This window comes from Chamaea fasciata, unplaced genomic scaffold (assembly GCF_029207755.1).
Source record: "Chamaea fasciata isolate MVZ Bird 193981 ecotype frontalis unplaced genomic scaffold, bChaFas1.0.hap1 SCAF_2, whole genome shotgun sequence".
Classification (NCBI taxonomy): Eukaryota; Metazoa; Chordata; class Aves; order Passeriformes; family Sylviidae; genus Chamaea; species Chamaea fasciata.
In genome coordinates this window covers 47,956,183-47,968,481 of record NW_027094087.1, presented here as the reverse complement: position 1 = coordinate 47,968,481, position 12,299 = coordinate 47,956,183, and positions in this window count along the sequence as shown.

The window sequence follows — 12,299 nt, the reverse complement described above, 5'->3', positions numbered from 1 at the left end:
AACACTAATGGCACACGAAAAGTTCGTGCTGTATTTTGAAACAAAGGAAGGCATTAAAAACATTATGTTCCAACATTTCCTTCTGTTTACTTTATGTTGCTTCAGCAGAAGTGCTTTCATGTGGTGCCAGGGGAGGTTTATACTGGATATTAGGAAATGTTTCTTCACTGCAAGGGTGGGCAGGCATTGGAACAGGCTGCCCAGGGAAAGTGGTGGAGTCACCATCCCTGGAGGTATTTAAAGGATGTGCAGACGTGGCACTTGGGGACATAGTTTGGTGGTGGACTTGGCAGTGCTGGGTTAGTGGTTGGACTCGATCTTAGAGGTCTTTTCCAACCTGAACTGTTCTATGATTTGATGTTTCGTCATTATTTTCCTAATTTTAGTCATGTGGATTATTCTGTAAGAATTATGTTTGCATTAAAAAGTTATGAACAGTGTGTAAAAAGGTATTTTGAAATTTATATTTGAATGTAGCTTATCTAAATCAAGAATAAGGTCAAAAATTGATATTTTGTCATTAAAAAAATTTAAATGATACATTCTGACTTTTAAAATGTCATTGAAATTCATATTGAAAAAGAGTAAAAACAGTTTATGTAAAAACAAAGTTTTGAAGGGAAACTGCTCTAGGAACTTCTTCAATCTCTTGTTCCAACTACAAAGCACATTTTAAAATTGCTTTGAGTTACTGGAAAAAAGCAATACGTGTATATATAAATATACATGTATACATATATATACATAACATGTGTGTACATATATGTACACACATATACATACACATACACATACACATATACATACATATACATATACATATACATATACATATACATATACATATACATATACATATACATATACATATACATATACATATACATATACATATACATATACATACATATACATACATACATATATATATATATATATATATGCACATGTATATCAGCCAGCATAAGAGACTAAACACAAGTCTCCTCTGGGAGTGGGATAAATGAAAACAAACTTTGTGATAGATACAAGTGATTACCTGAAAAATAGAAACAAAATATCACTTTTTAGTAATAACAAAAGGACCCCATCACAGGTTGCCCAGAACTTCCCTAAATTATGATCTGGTGCCTCAGTCCCACACACAGCCTCAGCAGGGATCAATCTTCTATGATCCTAAAATCAATAGTTAGTCCTACAAATAGCACAGAAGGTCCCATGACAGCTGAGGTTGGGCTGCAGGCATGCTCATTGTGCATGGAAAAGCTGAGCAGAACAAAGAAAGGGAAACGAGATCAGGAGTGGTTTGTGTGCTCTGCATCTTGCTCTAGCAACTTATACCTTATGGTCAAATACTGTTATTCTTATTTACCAAGATATCATACTATTGTCAGTTAAACAAAGCATTGCTTGGGTAATGTTGGTCTCTCTGGTTAACGATATATGGTCATAAACTGAAAACGCAATACTGGTCCATGAAAACCCCAAGAGGTCATGCTGCAGCCTGCAGCATGGTGAACCTCAGCTTCTCAGGAAATATAAAATATACCTCGGTGAGTGCATTTTACAAATAAATTAATAATTGACATCTTTGCAACGGAACTGTAAAAGCTTATCAACTGGGACATTATTAACCACATAAAGGACATTTTTTGGGGTGTTTTCCTGTGCTCAGTCTAGTCAGTAGATTTGGCAGCTACCCTCATTTCCTCCTCATTGCGTTTTTTTTCCTAGCGACAAATTCGATCTGCTCTGTGGCACCACATTTGCCATATGCTCCTGGCCTCTCATTTCGCGTCAGTGCATCCTTTGAGACAACAGCAGGATGCCCACAAGGAGCACGTGGACTCAGGACACCCTGTGCCCCTGGCAGCCTTTTGTTGAGGCTGTGCAAAGGCAGGGACACAGCTGGGTCACCTTTAGCGCAGCAGAGCGATGCAGACTGGCTGTGTGCTAATAAATAATGTCCTCAGCCACTTTAACAGGAATATTAAGCTGCACTTTCAATTGCCTGGCTCACTTTCCCAATCACCTCTCTCAGTTCAAGCTCTCTCAGCTCTCAAGCTCTTTCAAGCTCTCAAGAGACCTGAGATTCTTTCTACCACATCTACCATTTCTGAAGCCAGTTCTTTGCACAAACTGGATTTGTGCCTTTCCTCATGAAACTGATTTTTAGCCCTTCCTCAGACTTCTCTTTCCTTAGCCTGCTTCTGACCTTTCACGCTGCCTTTATCATCATACTCCAGAAGTATTCCACTCGAAAAAGAAATCTTAACCATTTAGGTGGGAACCATGCCTAGAATGTTCTCAAACTGCCTCTCTCTCCCCATACTGGTGACCCTATATCTTTTGTTTTCCTCTTTTAATTGCTAAGACTAAAAAAACCACTTTCTATTCAATGTAAGTTAAAAAAATGTGAGGTAATTGCAGGCTATAATTTAGCTTATCTTTTGGCAGTTCTCACCTTATGTCAATGCTCCCTGACCTCTGACACTGAAGGTGATTCAAGTTAATTCATGGTTACTTTGCTGTGAAGCAGCCTGGATTGCTCACACAAATTTTATGTTTTTAGCTCTGGAGGAAACATTTTCCAGGTGACAATAGCCATTTGAACCACTTTTGGTAGAGCTGTGTGAACATGATTGTTAACACCAGATGGTGTTCAACAACTTGATAAATCAGAGGGGTAACTGTAGGTGGCACCCTGCAAAAAAAGATGGGAAACAGTATTTTATCTAAATATAGTACCCACTCTCTAAGAGGCTAAACATTTAAGCAAAGAGAATTAGAACTCAAACTATGCAGTGACATTGGTAGATACATATCATCTGAATTTCTAAGACAGAATTATTTTTTCTTCCTCTGTTATCACACAGTGAATGCTGGAGGAATCTGCAGCAACGAAGAAGACAGAAGGACGTATCCTGCTCATTTAATTAAAAATTAACAAGAGATTAGTATTATCAATGTCAAAACAAATACACTAACTCCTGAAGGAAAAATCCTACATTTATCATACATTAAAAAAGTGAGACACGAGGAAAAAATATGTATTAAATTAGAGCCAAGGACTTAAAGAGTGGCTAGCTGGTCTAATTACAATTTATAAAGTGGTGTTAAATAATTTCTGTTTTTATTTATAAAACTCTCTGAGCAGCTAAATTATTTATATGCTGTACTACTGGAGAATTTTATCCAGCCATTTTGCTCAGATGAAAATGAAACTCATGCTACATTCTCACATCCCAAATCTGAGCACTGTGACAGCTGTCTAACATTCCTAGCAGATTTTTAGGCATGTTCATGTAATAAAGAACATCTCTAGCAACTACAGCTAGAAAAATATCTGCTTCTGTAAGAAAATATTCACCCAAACAAAAGACCTCTTATCTCTGTTTCTTTCTAGTGCTTCTGCAGCCAAGAAGTCTTCTGTGTGTGTCCTGTTCCAGTTGCACTGTTTCTCCCCAGCTTGTGAACCACCATAAACAGCTGATTTTCAAGACTTAATAGGCATCAGGAAGGACATAGTAAAAAAATTCAAGTTTTTATTTGCACAGTTGTAGCAGGGGGATTCCCAAGTTTTTCTGATCAATACAGGGTACCTCAGTATTGTGATGCCTTCACTTATCAATTTTTACAGCATCATTTTGTATATTTGGGTATCTTTATACATGCCAAAAATGTTCTTTTTTTTCTTTTTTATTTTTCACCCAGGATGGTTTGGTATAATTTTTCTCAATGCAGCAGTTAAGCAACTGCTCCATCAATCCCCAGCAAGAAGTCCCCCTGCACAGTCCTTCCTCTCCCCTCCAGGAGTAGGCAGTTCCCAGATGAGGAGGAAGATGGATATTGCATGTGTTGTTTTAGGGACATTTTACATCACATCCTAATGTGGCCATCTGCAAAGAAAATTGTTCTGCATAGTTTATTTTATTACTTTCTGGGATTTCTAGTGTGTTCTGCACTAGAAAGCTCAGTCTAGTTCAGAAAATGTTAAAAGCAGCAAGGTTTTTCCAGGTATTTCTCCACATTTTCAGCAGGTCTGAGTTATTTCAATCTGATATTTTCTCCTTTTGTGCACATATGAGCAGAGTTTGCACTCTGTCTCACTGAATGTTTCTTTTCACAATGCTACAGGGTCTGTAAAGGTAAATCCTAAAGAGGTTTGAAGACAGTGGATGTAATAGACAAAAAAATTTAGACAAAAGAAATTACCTAATAGGCAGATGTTCAGAAAGACTTGGCATGGTTGAAATGGTGTTCTTAAAAATTATTTTTAACATCAACATTCTTTGTGGCTATGAGAACGGCAAAACAAATTTGTCAAGGTCTGAGCAAAGCACTGCAGGACAGCACCGCAGGTGCACACCCAGTTTCAACCTGAGCAAAAGTCAAGATCAGGCTATTATCTGAAGCAGCTGAGAGAGGGCAGAGAAGAGCCTCAGCTGAGCAGTAAAATGCTGAGACTGAAGGAGGACCAGAGCTTTATTTTCTATAAGCACCTGGAAAGTGCATTTAACTATTGCAGAAACTAATGAAAGACATGGTCATGGAAGTTGTGTTTCTAAGGAGATTCCTTGGAGCAGCCGTGCCAAGAGAAGTGGCTTCCAGCCTTCGAAGAGGGTTGAATCTCCAAAAGACACTGAAGAAGACAACCAGGAGACCAAGAGGATGGCAGGAGAGTAACAGCACTGATTGCAATGGGGAAACCATTCTTTGAAGACGAGCAGTGCCCCTCATCCCACCTTTCTGTGGATGGAAGATGAGAAACTTGTTCACCTCATTTCATAAAGTCGTGGACAACTTCCCCTATAGCAGCCTCAACTATAGATCTCCTGAGTCACTGAGTTTCCAGCTGTCCTGGGAGCCTTAGTCAATAGTGTCCACTCTGTTACCCAGGGAGACTACTGTGTTAAGAAGTTTTGATGATCCACTTGATCAACATGGATATACTCCTGACATTCCCTCATTCCCTTCTATTGTTAAATTCTGCTCTAGGTGAAATAACTGAATAAATGGAAATCAAGCAGAAAAGAGACAAAGAATGACTCCTGCGACCCCAGTTCTTTCCTACCTTCCTCCTTTGATACTCACTCATTCAGAGGCAGACTGAATACTGAGGTTTTCCATGTCCATAATTTAGTAACCTGACACTGTAAATGTCTCTCATTCTTCAAGACTCAACCAGCAGACAATGTACTGAGAACTGAAAGGACCTACTTAGTTCAGCCATGCATACAGAGGAATCAAGGTCTTGAATGTGGACAGAACTTGATATTTGTTCTGGTCAAAAATACGAATAACATCTGGAACCTGGATCTCAAGGAGGTGATAAATTCTTGTAAGATCAGAGTTGCAGCTGTTGACTGTAGGTGAATGCTACACAATGAGGTGAATACTCACCTCAAAGAGAATAGAATATGAAGTGAGCCTGCAAAGAACAAGAAGTGCTCTTTGGAATTCAGTAAGTATGAGCATAAAGTAAAACCCATTAAAAATGTAGTTAAAGCAGGTCTTTCAGTGGAGATTAAAAAAAAAAAAAGGGGGGGGGGGGTTTGATCATGCAAAAGAAAGAAGAAATTTAGGGGTTGCTCTGTAGTGAGGTAAAGTTTATGGGAAAACCTGGACTGTCACAAAGAGAAAGGGGTGCCCTATCCCACCTGAGTGCTCAGGAGCCAAAGTGCCACTCTGTGGAGCAGACTCCAGCTCCACAGATGTTACTGACAGAATCACAGAAAGCTTTGGGTTGGAAAGAACCTTACAGATCATCTGCTTCTGATGCCCCTGCCATGGACAGGGGCACCTTCCATTAGACCAGGCTGCTCAAAGCCCCACTCAACCTGGCCTTGAACACTTCTCTAGGCAACCTGAACCAAGACTTCACCACACTCACAGTAAAGAATTTGTTCCCAAAATCTGACCTAAATCTGCTCTCTTTCAGTTTAAAGCCACCCCCATTTCCTATCATTACATGCCCTTGTGAAAATTTCTAGATGTCTTGCTCACACCTGCAGCAATAAGTGTATTTAATTTCAGAAACTGGTCCATGTTTGAGGAAATAAATAAATGTCAGTGGTTTTTGTTTCAACCTTACTTGGATCCATAACCTTTCAATGCTGCTGTGAAGCATGTTTAAGGGACAACTCACTGACCCACATTTCTGAGGAGGAATCTGCTCCAGGTTGGGGAATATGGTGCCATTTCTTGGAGCCATGTCCCTCCAGCTTCAGGACAGAAGGCTCCAAAGGATGGTAGGATGAGGCACAAATGAACTGCCAATACACAGTACTGCTGTAGACCTCGCTTCCCAGGAGCATAAGGGAACCAAATTGTTGTAGGTTAGGAGACCATCAGGTAGAATTGGAAGACTGAGAAGATTTAAAGCACAGAAACCCTGTTTTAGGTTCTGAACAGGGCCTGACAGGCTACTCCTGTCCCTTCACAGTTTTGAGAATTAGTATACCTGAAAACTGGTTTGATTTTTGCAGTTTTACCTGCTGAGCTAATATAGATGTAGTATTCACTTCACTCATACAAGCTGGGATATGATCCAGGACTCAGAATTACACGAGATGCAAACAGAACCTTGCACTTGAATTAGTCACATGGCTTTTTTACACAATAGCCATGCTCGTACAAGCAGGATGTTGTTGCTTGGATTAATCCTGACTTAACACAGTGATGTGACACATATCATGTGGGAGAGCTGTCCTGGCCAGCAGCCACTCTAATCTCTTTTTCCAGCTCAAGTTTTCATCAGCTTACTGAGTCCACAAAGCAGTTGAAAGACCCTGCTGAAATGAGAGAGCTTTCAATTAAAGCTGTGACATATAGTACTGAAAGGGTTGTTTTTCCTGAGTGCTCAATTGCTTCGCTTTGAGAGAAAAGGTTTGTGTTACCTGAGGACAGATGCAGAACAGCTTTCACCATCAGTGAAATCCTGTATGAGCAGAAAAATTTGCCACAAGCCTATTAATGGAAGGGAGGGAGGGAGGGAGGGAGGGAGGGAGGGAGGAAGGAAGGAAGGAAGGAAGGAAGGAAGGAAGGAAGGAAGGAAGGAAGGAAGGAAGGAAGGAAGGAAGGAAGGAAGGAAGGAAGGAAGGAAGGAAGGAAGGAAGGAAGGAAGGAAGGAAGGAAGGAAGGAAGGAAGGAAGGAAGGAAGGAAGGAAGGAAGGAAGGGAAATGTCCTGAGCCTGTTTGTGTCTGGCAAACCCAGCTAGGAGCAGCAAAGCATGAAAGGCAAAGATTAAACTGGAAGTATTAGATGCTGAGGGCCTGGGGAGAAGTGTGGTGATTGTGGGCATCACCACCAAGCTCTTCCATGGCTCCTGTGGGGTGGTTGCAATGGAAGCACCAAAGCAGAGAAGAACGGGGAATGAGTGGCAGTTTTAGACCAGCTGAGGAAAGGATGCTTCTAGAGAATACAAAACACTAATGGGGAAAAGCACTGATGTAATTCCCTGAAGTGTATTTTATTTCTGACATTGTATAACAAACACAGTACCATTAAGAGAATTAATTTAATTGACACTTTTACTTAAGAAGAGTAATGGACATTAATTACTCTCATTAATTACAAAAGGATTTTATTTGGGGACTTAAAATAATTCTTAAGAGCTGAGCCCAGGTTTCTGTATATTTAGATTTACGAGTAAACAAGAGGAGTCACCTTTGACACTGCAATGTGTCACTCTGAGGCTTAAATGGCATTATTGTGCTCAGGTCACATAACAAAGAATAACTCAGACTGATGTTAAAGGTAACTCAGGCAAAGGGCTTTACACACTTCAACAGGATCAGCAAATTTAATTGGCCAAAATTTAATTAGCCAAAAAATTGGGTGAACAGATTATAAACGATCCCTTAGTAATGCTGTATGTCAAATTTCCTGACTGTTTACGTAATACAGGAGATGCATCAATCATCAGAGCATAATTCAGCTTCTCTTCCCCCTAATGGAATACATCGAGGTGCAGAAGAGTTCTGGGGGATAGCACATTTTGTGCCTGTGATATATTTTAAGATCTACCATGAAATACTGCAAAGGACAATTAGTGATTTTAAAAGGAAAAAGGTGAAAATGGAGGGAGGGAAATACTGTTAGAGGTTGGATATAATCTCTTATTTATGCGAAGACAGAAGTAGTTGGTGAACATAATCAAATCATTCTAGAATATTGCTCATAGATTAATTTTCTGAAGTAAAACAATTCTTTACACCAATTTTGTCAAAAGAGAGGCAAATGCAGGTGATGGAAAGTTGTGCAGAAAAGGATGTAACTTATGATTTCTAAGACTTGGGTCTATAGGATGCCTTTTATAACTTTTGAGTCTGTTTTACCTGGCACCATGCCTTTATAGCATAGCTGCTGGAAGTTATTGAGGCTACTTAAAAGGATATGCTCTTCATGGCACGTTCAGTGACATTTCCCCTTTGGCTAATTAGGGGCAAGTGTTAATTCTTTTGATTAGCACATAGCCAAGGTACTCTGTGAAAGTGAGCTAATTTCAGTCCTACTTCACATCAAACATTATTCTTTATCTGAACTCTAGTTGAAGAACCCTAGGCCAAGTTCTCACATTTGGCAGGTTAAATAAAAATTAGAGAAAAACTCAGTGAAGAACAATTAGATAGACTTGTAAGAACATTTTTGATCTGGTATTGTTAAAGGTATGGTCTTCAAAGGTGCTGAGCATCTATGTGCAGCTCCACTGACATCTTGAAAGCTGCAAGTGATGGCTTTGCTATGGGACCACTGGAGTGGGCAAGACTTAACCTGGTCATTGGCCTGCTCTTTCTTACAGGAAATAGGAGCTGTTTTGCTTTCTGATGTTAAAATTCTTGCTTTTAAGCAGTGGCTCATGATTTCACTTATCTATGGATAAATCTCTGGTGACACTGTACTTCTATGGTCAAAGCCCTGTACCTCTCCTGCCTGTTGGAAGAGCTCTGCAGTAAGTGATCTCATACATTTAGGATAGGGGGGAAACAATAAAAACAACAAATGGTGTCCCACAGCTATGTGATGCCAGTAAATCAGGCACACTGAAAACAGACCTGCTGGATTGTGTGAGGGGCTCCAGCTTCTCCAGGGACTCCAAAAATTACATTGTCTTCACTCCTGGCTCCCTGCCTCTGCCCCTTCTCCATCTCACTAGTCACTTCCACCCCACAGCAAGTAGGTACTGCTTCATTTTTACACTACTTCCAGCCGTGTCTTCACCTGTTATATTAACCTAGGCCCAATGTAAATTTTCCAATCATTATTTCTCCCTCTTTTTTTCTCTTGACTTCTCTCAGCACATTTCCGTATTTTTTGTTGCTGAGGAAACTGCCCTTTTCCTCAGACAAAGGGAAAACACCTTCAGGGCCCTTTTCCTAATGTTTCTTTCTGTGTCACTCAGCTTCTTTCTCTGTGATGTTGTTTCACGAAGAAATGTAATAATGAGATTAAGATATGAGGAAAAAAGTGAAGAACACAGGGGCTGGAGCAGCTGAGTGTCTCCATCTCATTTTACCCAGTCAGGTCCCATGAAAAGAGTACCATCAGTCCCTTTGCTTCCTGCTGGGGAGGGAGGGCAGCCTCATTCCCTTCACCCCAAGGTAGGAAAAGTGCTAAATGCTCTGAAATGGCATCATGGTCTCACCCTGTCAAAGGCTGACCCCCTGGTATATGCTGCTATCTGTATAAGATCTCAGGTTTAGGCAAACAAACATATTTTCCCTGACAGTTATTCATTTTGATCAATTCATAAGATGCTAATTTGAGTAACTGAGTACAAGGATAATTAGCAATCATGCCAGTGATAGTACATTTATTCAAATTAAGTCAAATGTGAGTAATCTCTGAATGTTTTTTTAGCCAGCACAGAGGAAAATCATTTAGCAGCTAATTTTATACTTCCCTGAAAGAGAAAAACAAAATCTAGAGGCGATTCCTGCGTTACATTTTAAGAAGACGCTGGGCTTTCAGGAATAATATTTTAACATGATTCAGAAAACTCATTTTCTCATTTTGCTGCCCATTTATGGAAGAAAAGGTTTTCATCCAATTGCTCTCCTAGTTTATTTTTCCTCCCTCTCACCCTGTGAGCGGGATGTCTGCCCTCCACACCAGGGGAGAGGAGCCATAGCACAGCTTGTTGCAGGCATGGACACTTGAGTTTACAGCCATTTGGTTCCCTGGATGTGGAAGTTGCTTGAGTAGATTTATAGCCCTTAGTGAGGATTTTTTTGTGTAATACTGCAACTTCTCTCTAATGAAATTCCTCTGCATAAACTCCTGCAGGACTCTGGCATGTAATTTTACTGCACATTTTTTACTGCTCCTCTGGCAAAGGGGTACAGTGCACACAGGCAGAGAGGTGCAGCAGCTGGATGCCAGAGCTAGTTGATGGATGGACTCCAGGTAGGATCCTTTCCACCCCGCTTTCCGTTTCTTTGGGACTGTGTGATGGTGATCTCACTTTCCTTGAATGAGACCTTTGCATTTGGCCTTTGTACTGACGACCTCCAGCCAGGTGTACAACTTTCCCTGGGTTTGGTGTGCCCTGCTGGCCCATGGTATCTGCACGCACCAGCAAGCACCAGCCCATCCTAGGGCAGTTCTGCATGGTTTGGAGGCCTCATATGTGGAAGAAACCCTGGTCCCTCAGGCACTTCCCAAGGGAGAGTGCACACAGCAGTCAGTGCCCACCTTGCACACGAGTCTGTGCTCCCCTGAAGGCTTTTCATCTTTCTTGAAACCCTTCCCTGTGTGGTCCATCTGCTTTGCTGATGGCTTGGGAGGGACAGGACTTCCCAGGGCTCTGGCCCGGTTGTTGCTGTTTTCTACATCCCCAGGGCATAAGACAAAACTGCTCTGTGTCTCAAGAGCAACTGGGACTAAAGACACAATTTTACCCTCCTGCCTGCCCCCTGAGTCTGATCTCTGCCCTGAAAGCTGCCTTCTGCCCAATGGGGATCCTTCCTGAGGCACCAGGAACAGGGTGGGTCTGGGATGGGCTGCCCTGAAGCTTTGCCAAGCCTTGAGGCAGAAACAAGACTGGGATCATCTCCACTTAGAGCAATCAATTCTTTTATGCATGTGCCAAGGATTACTCCAGGAATCAAACCAAACAACATTAGTTAATTAACAGTAGTTAATTTGAAAGATGCCATAGCAAGTGAGTTAGAATTTAGTGAGTCCTATCCATTGATTCCTTTTTAATGTGAAGGTGTAATATCATAGTAAGATGAAGTCAACCAATTAAAACAATCCCGTTTTAGGTGATGTTTCAAGCAGAGATTTTTTTCCAAGGATTTTTACGCATCCGGTCCCTGATGAAAACCCATGTGTGCCACTGGTGCTGGTACCAGGATGGTGGGGTAAGGACATAAAAACATAAGCAGGACATAAACAGGCTGAGAAGAGTGTTCAGCATTGCTCTGATTTGGATGAAGGATAGGACACCTTCTTCATCAAGATTGCTTCTGCCTGGTGTTCCCTTGCTGAGCTCACTTTGCCTTGAGGAAACAAGCACTGGCTTTGCAGATCTTGGAGAGCTTTAGGGTCTTTTCCTTGATTTTCCTCAGAGGGTAACAGGGTCAAACTCTATTGTGCATACCTCTATTAACTGCTTTAAGAGAGATCCGCATCTTCAAAAGAAGCCCATGATACATGCAAACAGACATGCATTATTTAGAGACAGCTGCTACAGTAATGACCATGTGCAAAGAATAACAGAGCCACAAGCCGTAAGCACCACATCCTCATAGAACTCACTGTGGATGTAACCCTAAGACCCACTTGGCCTGGTGGGACTAAGTGCATCCAATGGTTTTATTTTTTTTGCAGTCCAAAACTCAGTTTCCCCCCTTACTTCCCTCTGTTTGGATCAACCCTGGGAATTTTTTCACTGGCTCATATTTGGATCAACAAATTTTTCTGAGTGCTTGAGAAAACTCTTACCACATGGACCAAGTCCCAGGCAATGGACAATGACAATTTTGGACAGATTGGCCTAACAATGGAAAAACATATTATCAGTGATGGCTTGTACTAATTAATTCTACCTCCCTTGATTCAGGCCATATGTGACATCGATTCATTCAGTCACAGGGTTTCCCACTACAGATATAATGATAATGCAGGGGCAGCAAGCTGAGTGGCTCTCAGCAGCATATCAGAGCAAAATACATAGCAGACACACACCACCAAGAGGCAGAAGATTGAAAAAAAAGCACTAGGCAAAGCTCTAGAATTACCACTTACCTGATCTCGATGAAAGCTCCAAAGGGGAGCTCTTTGTGTGCTGTTT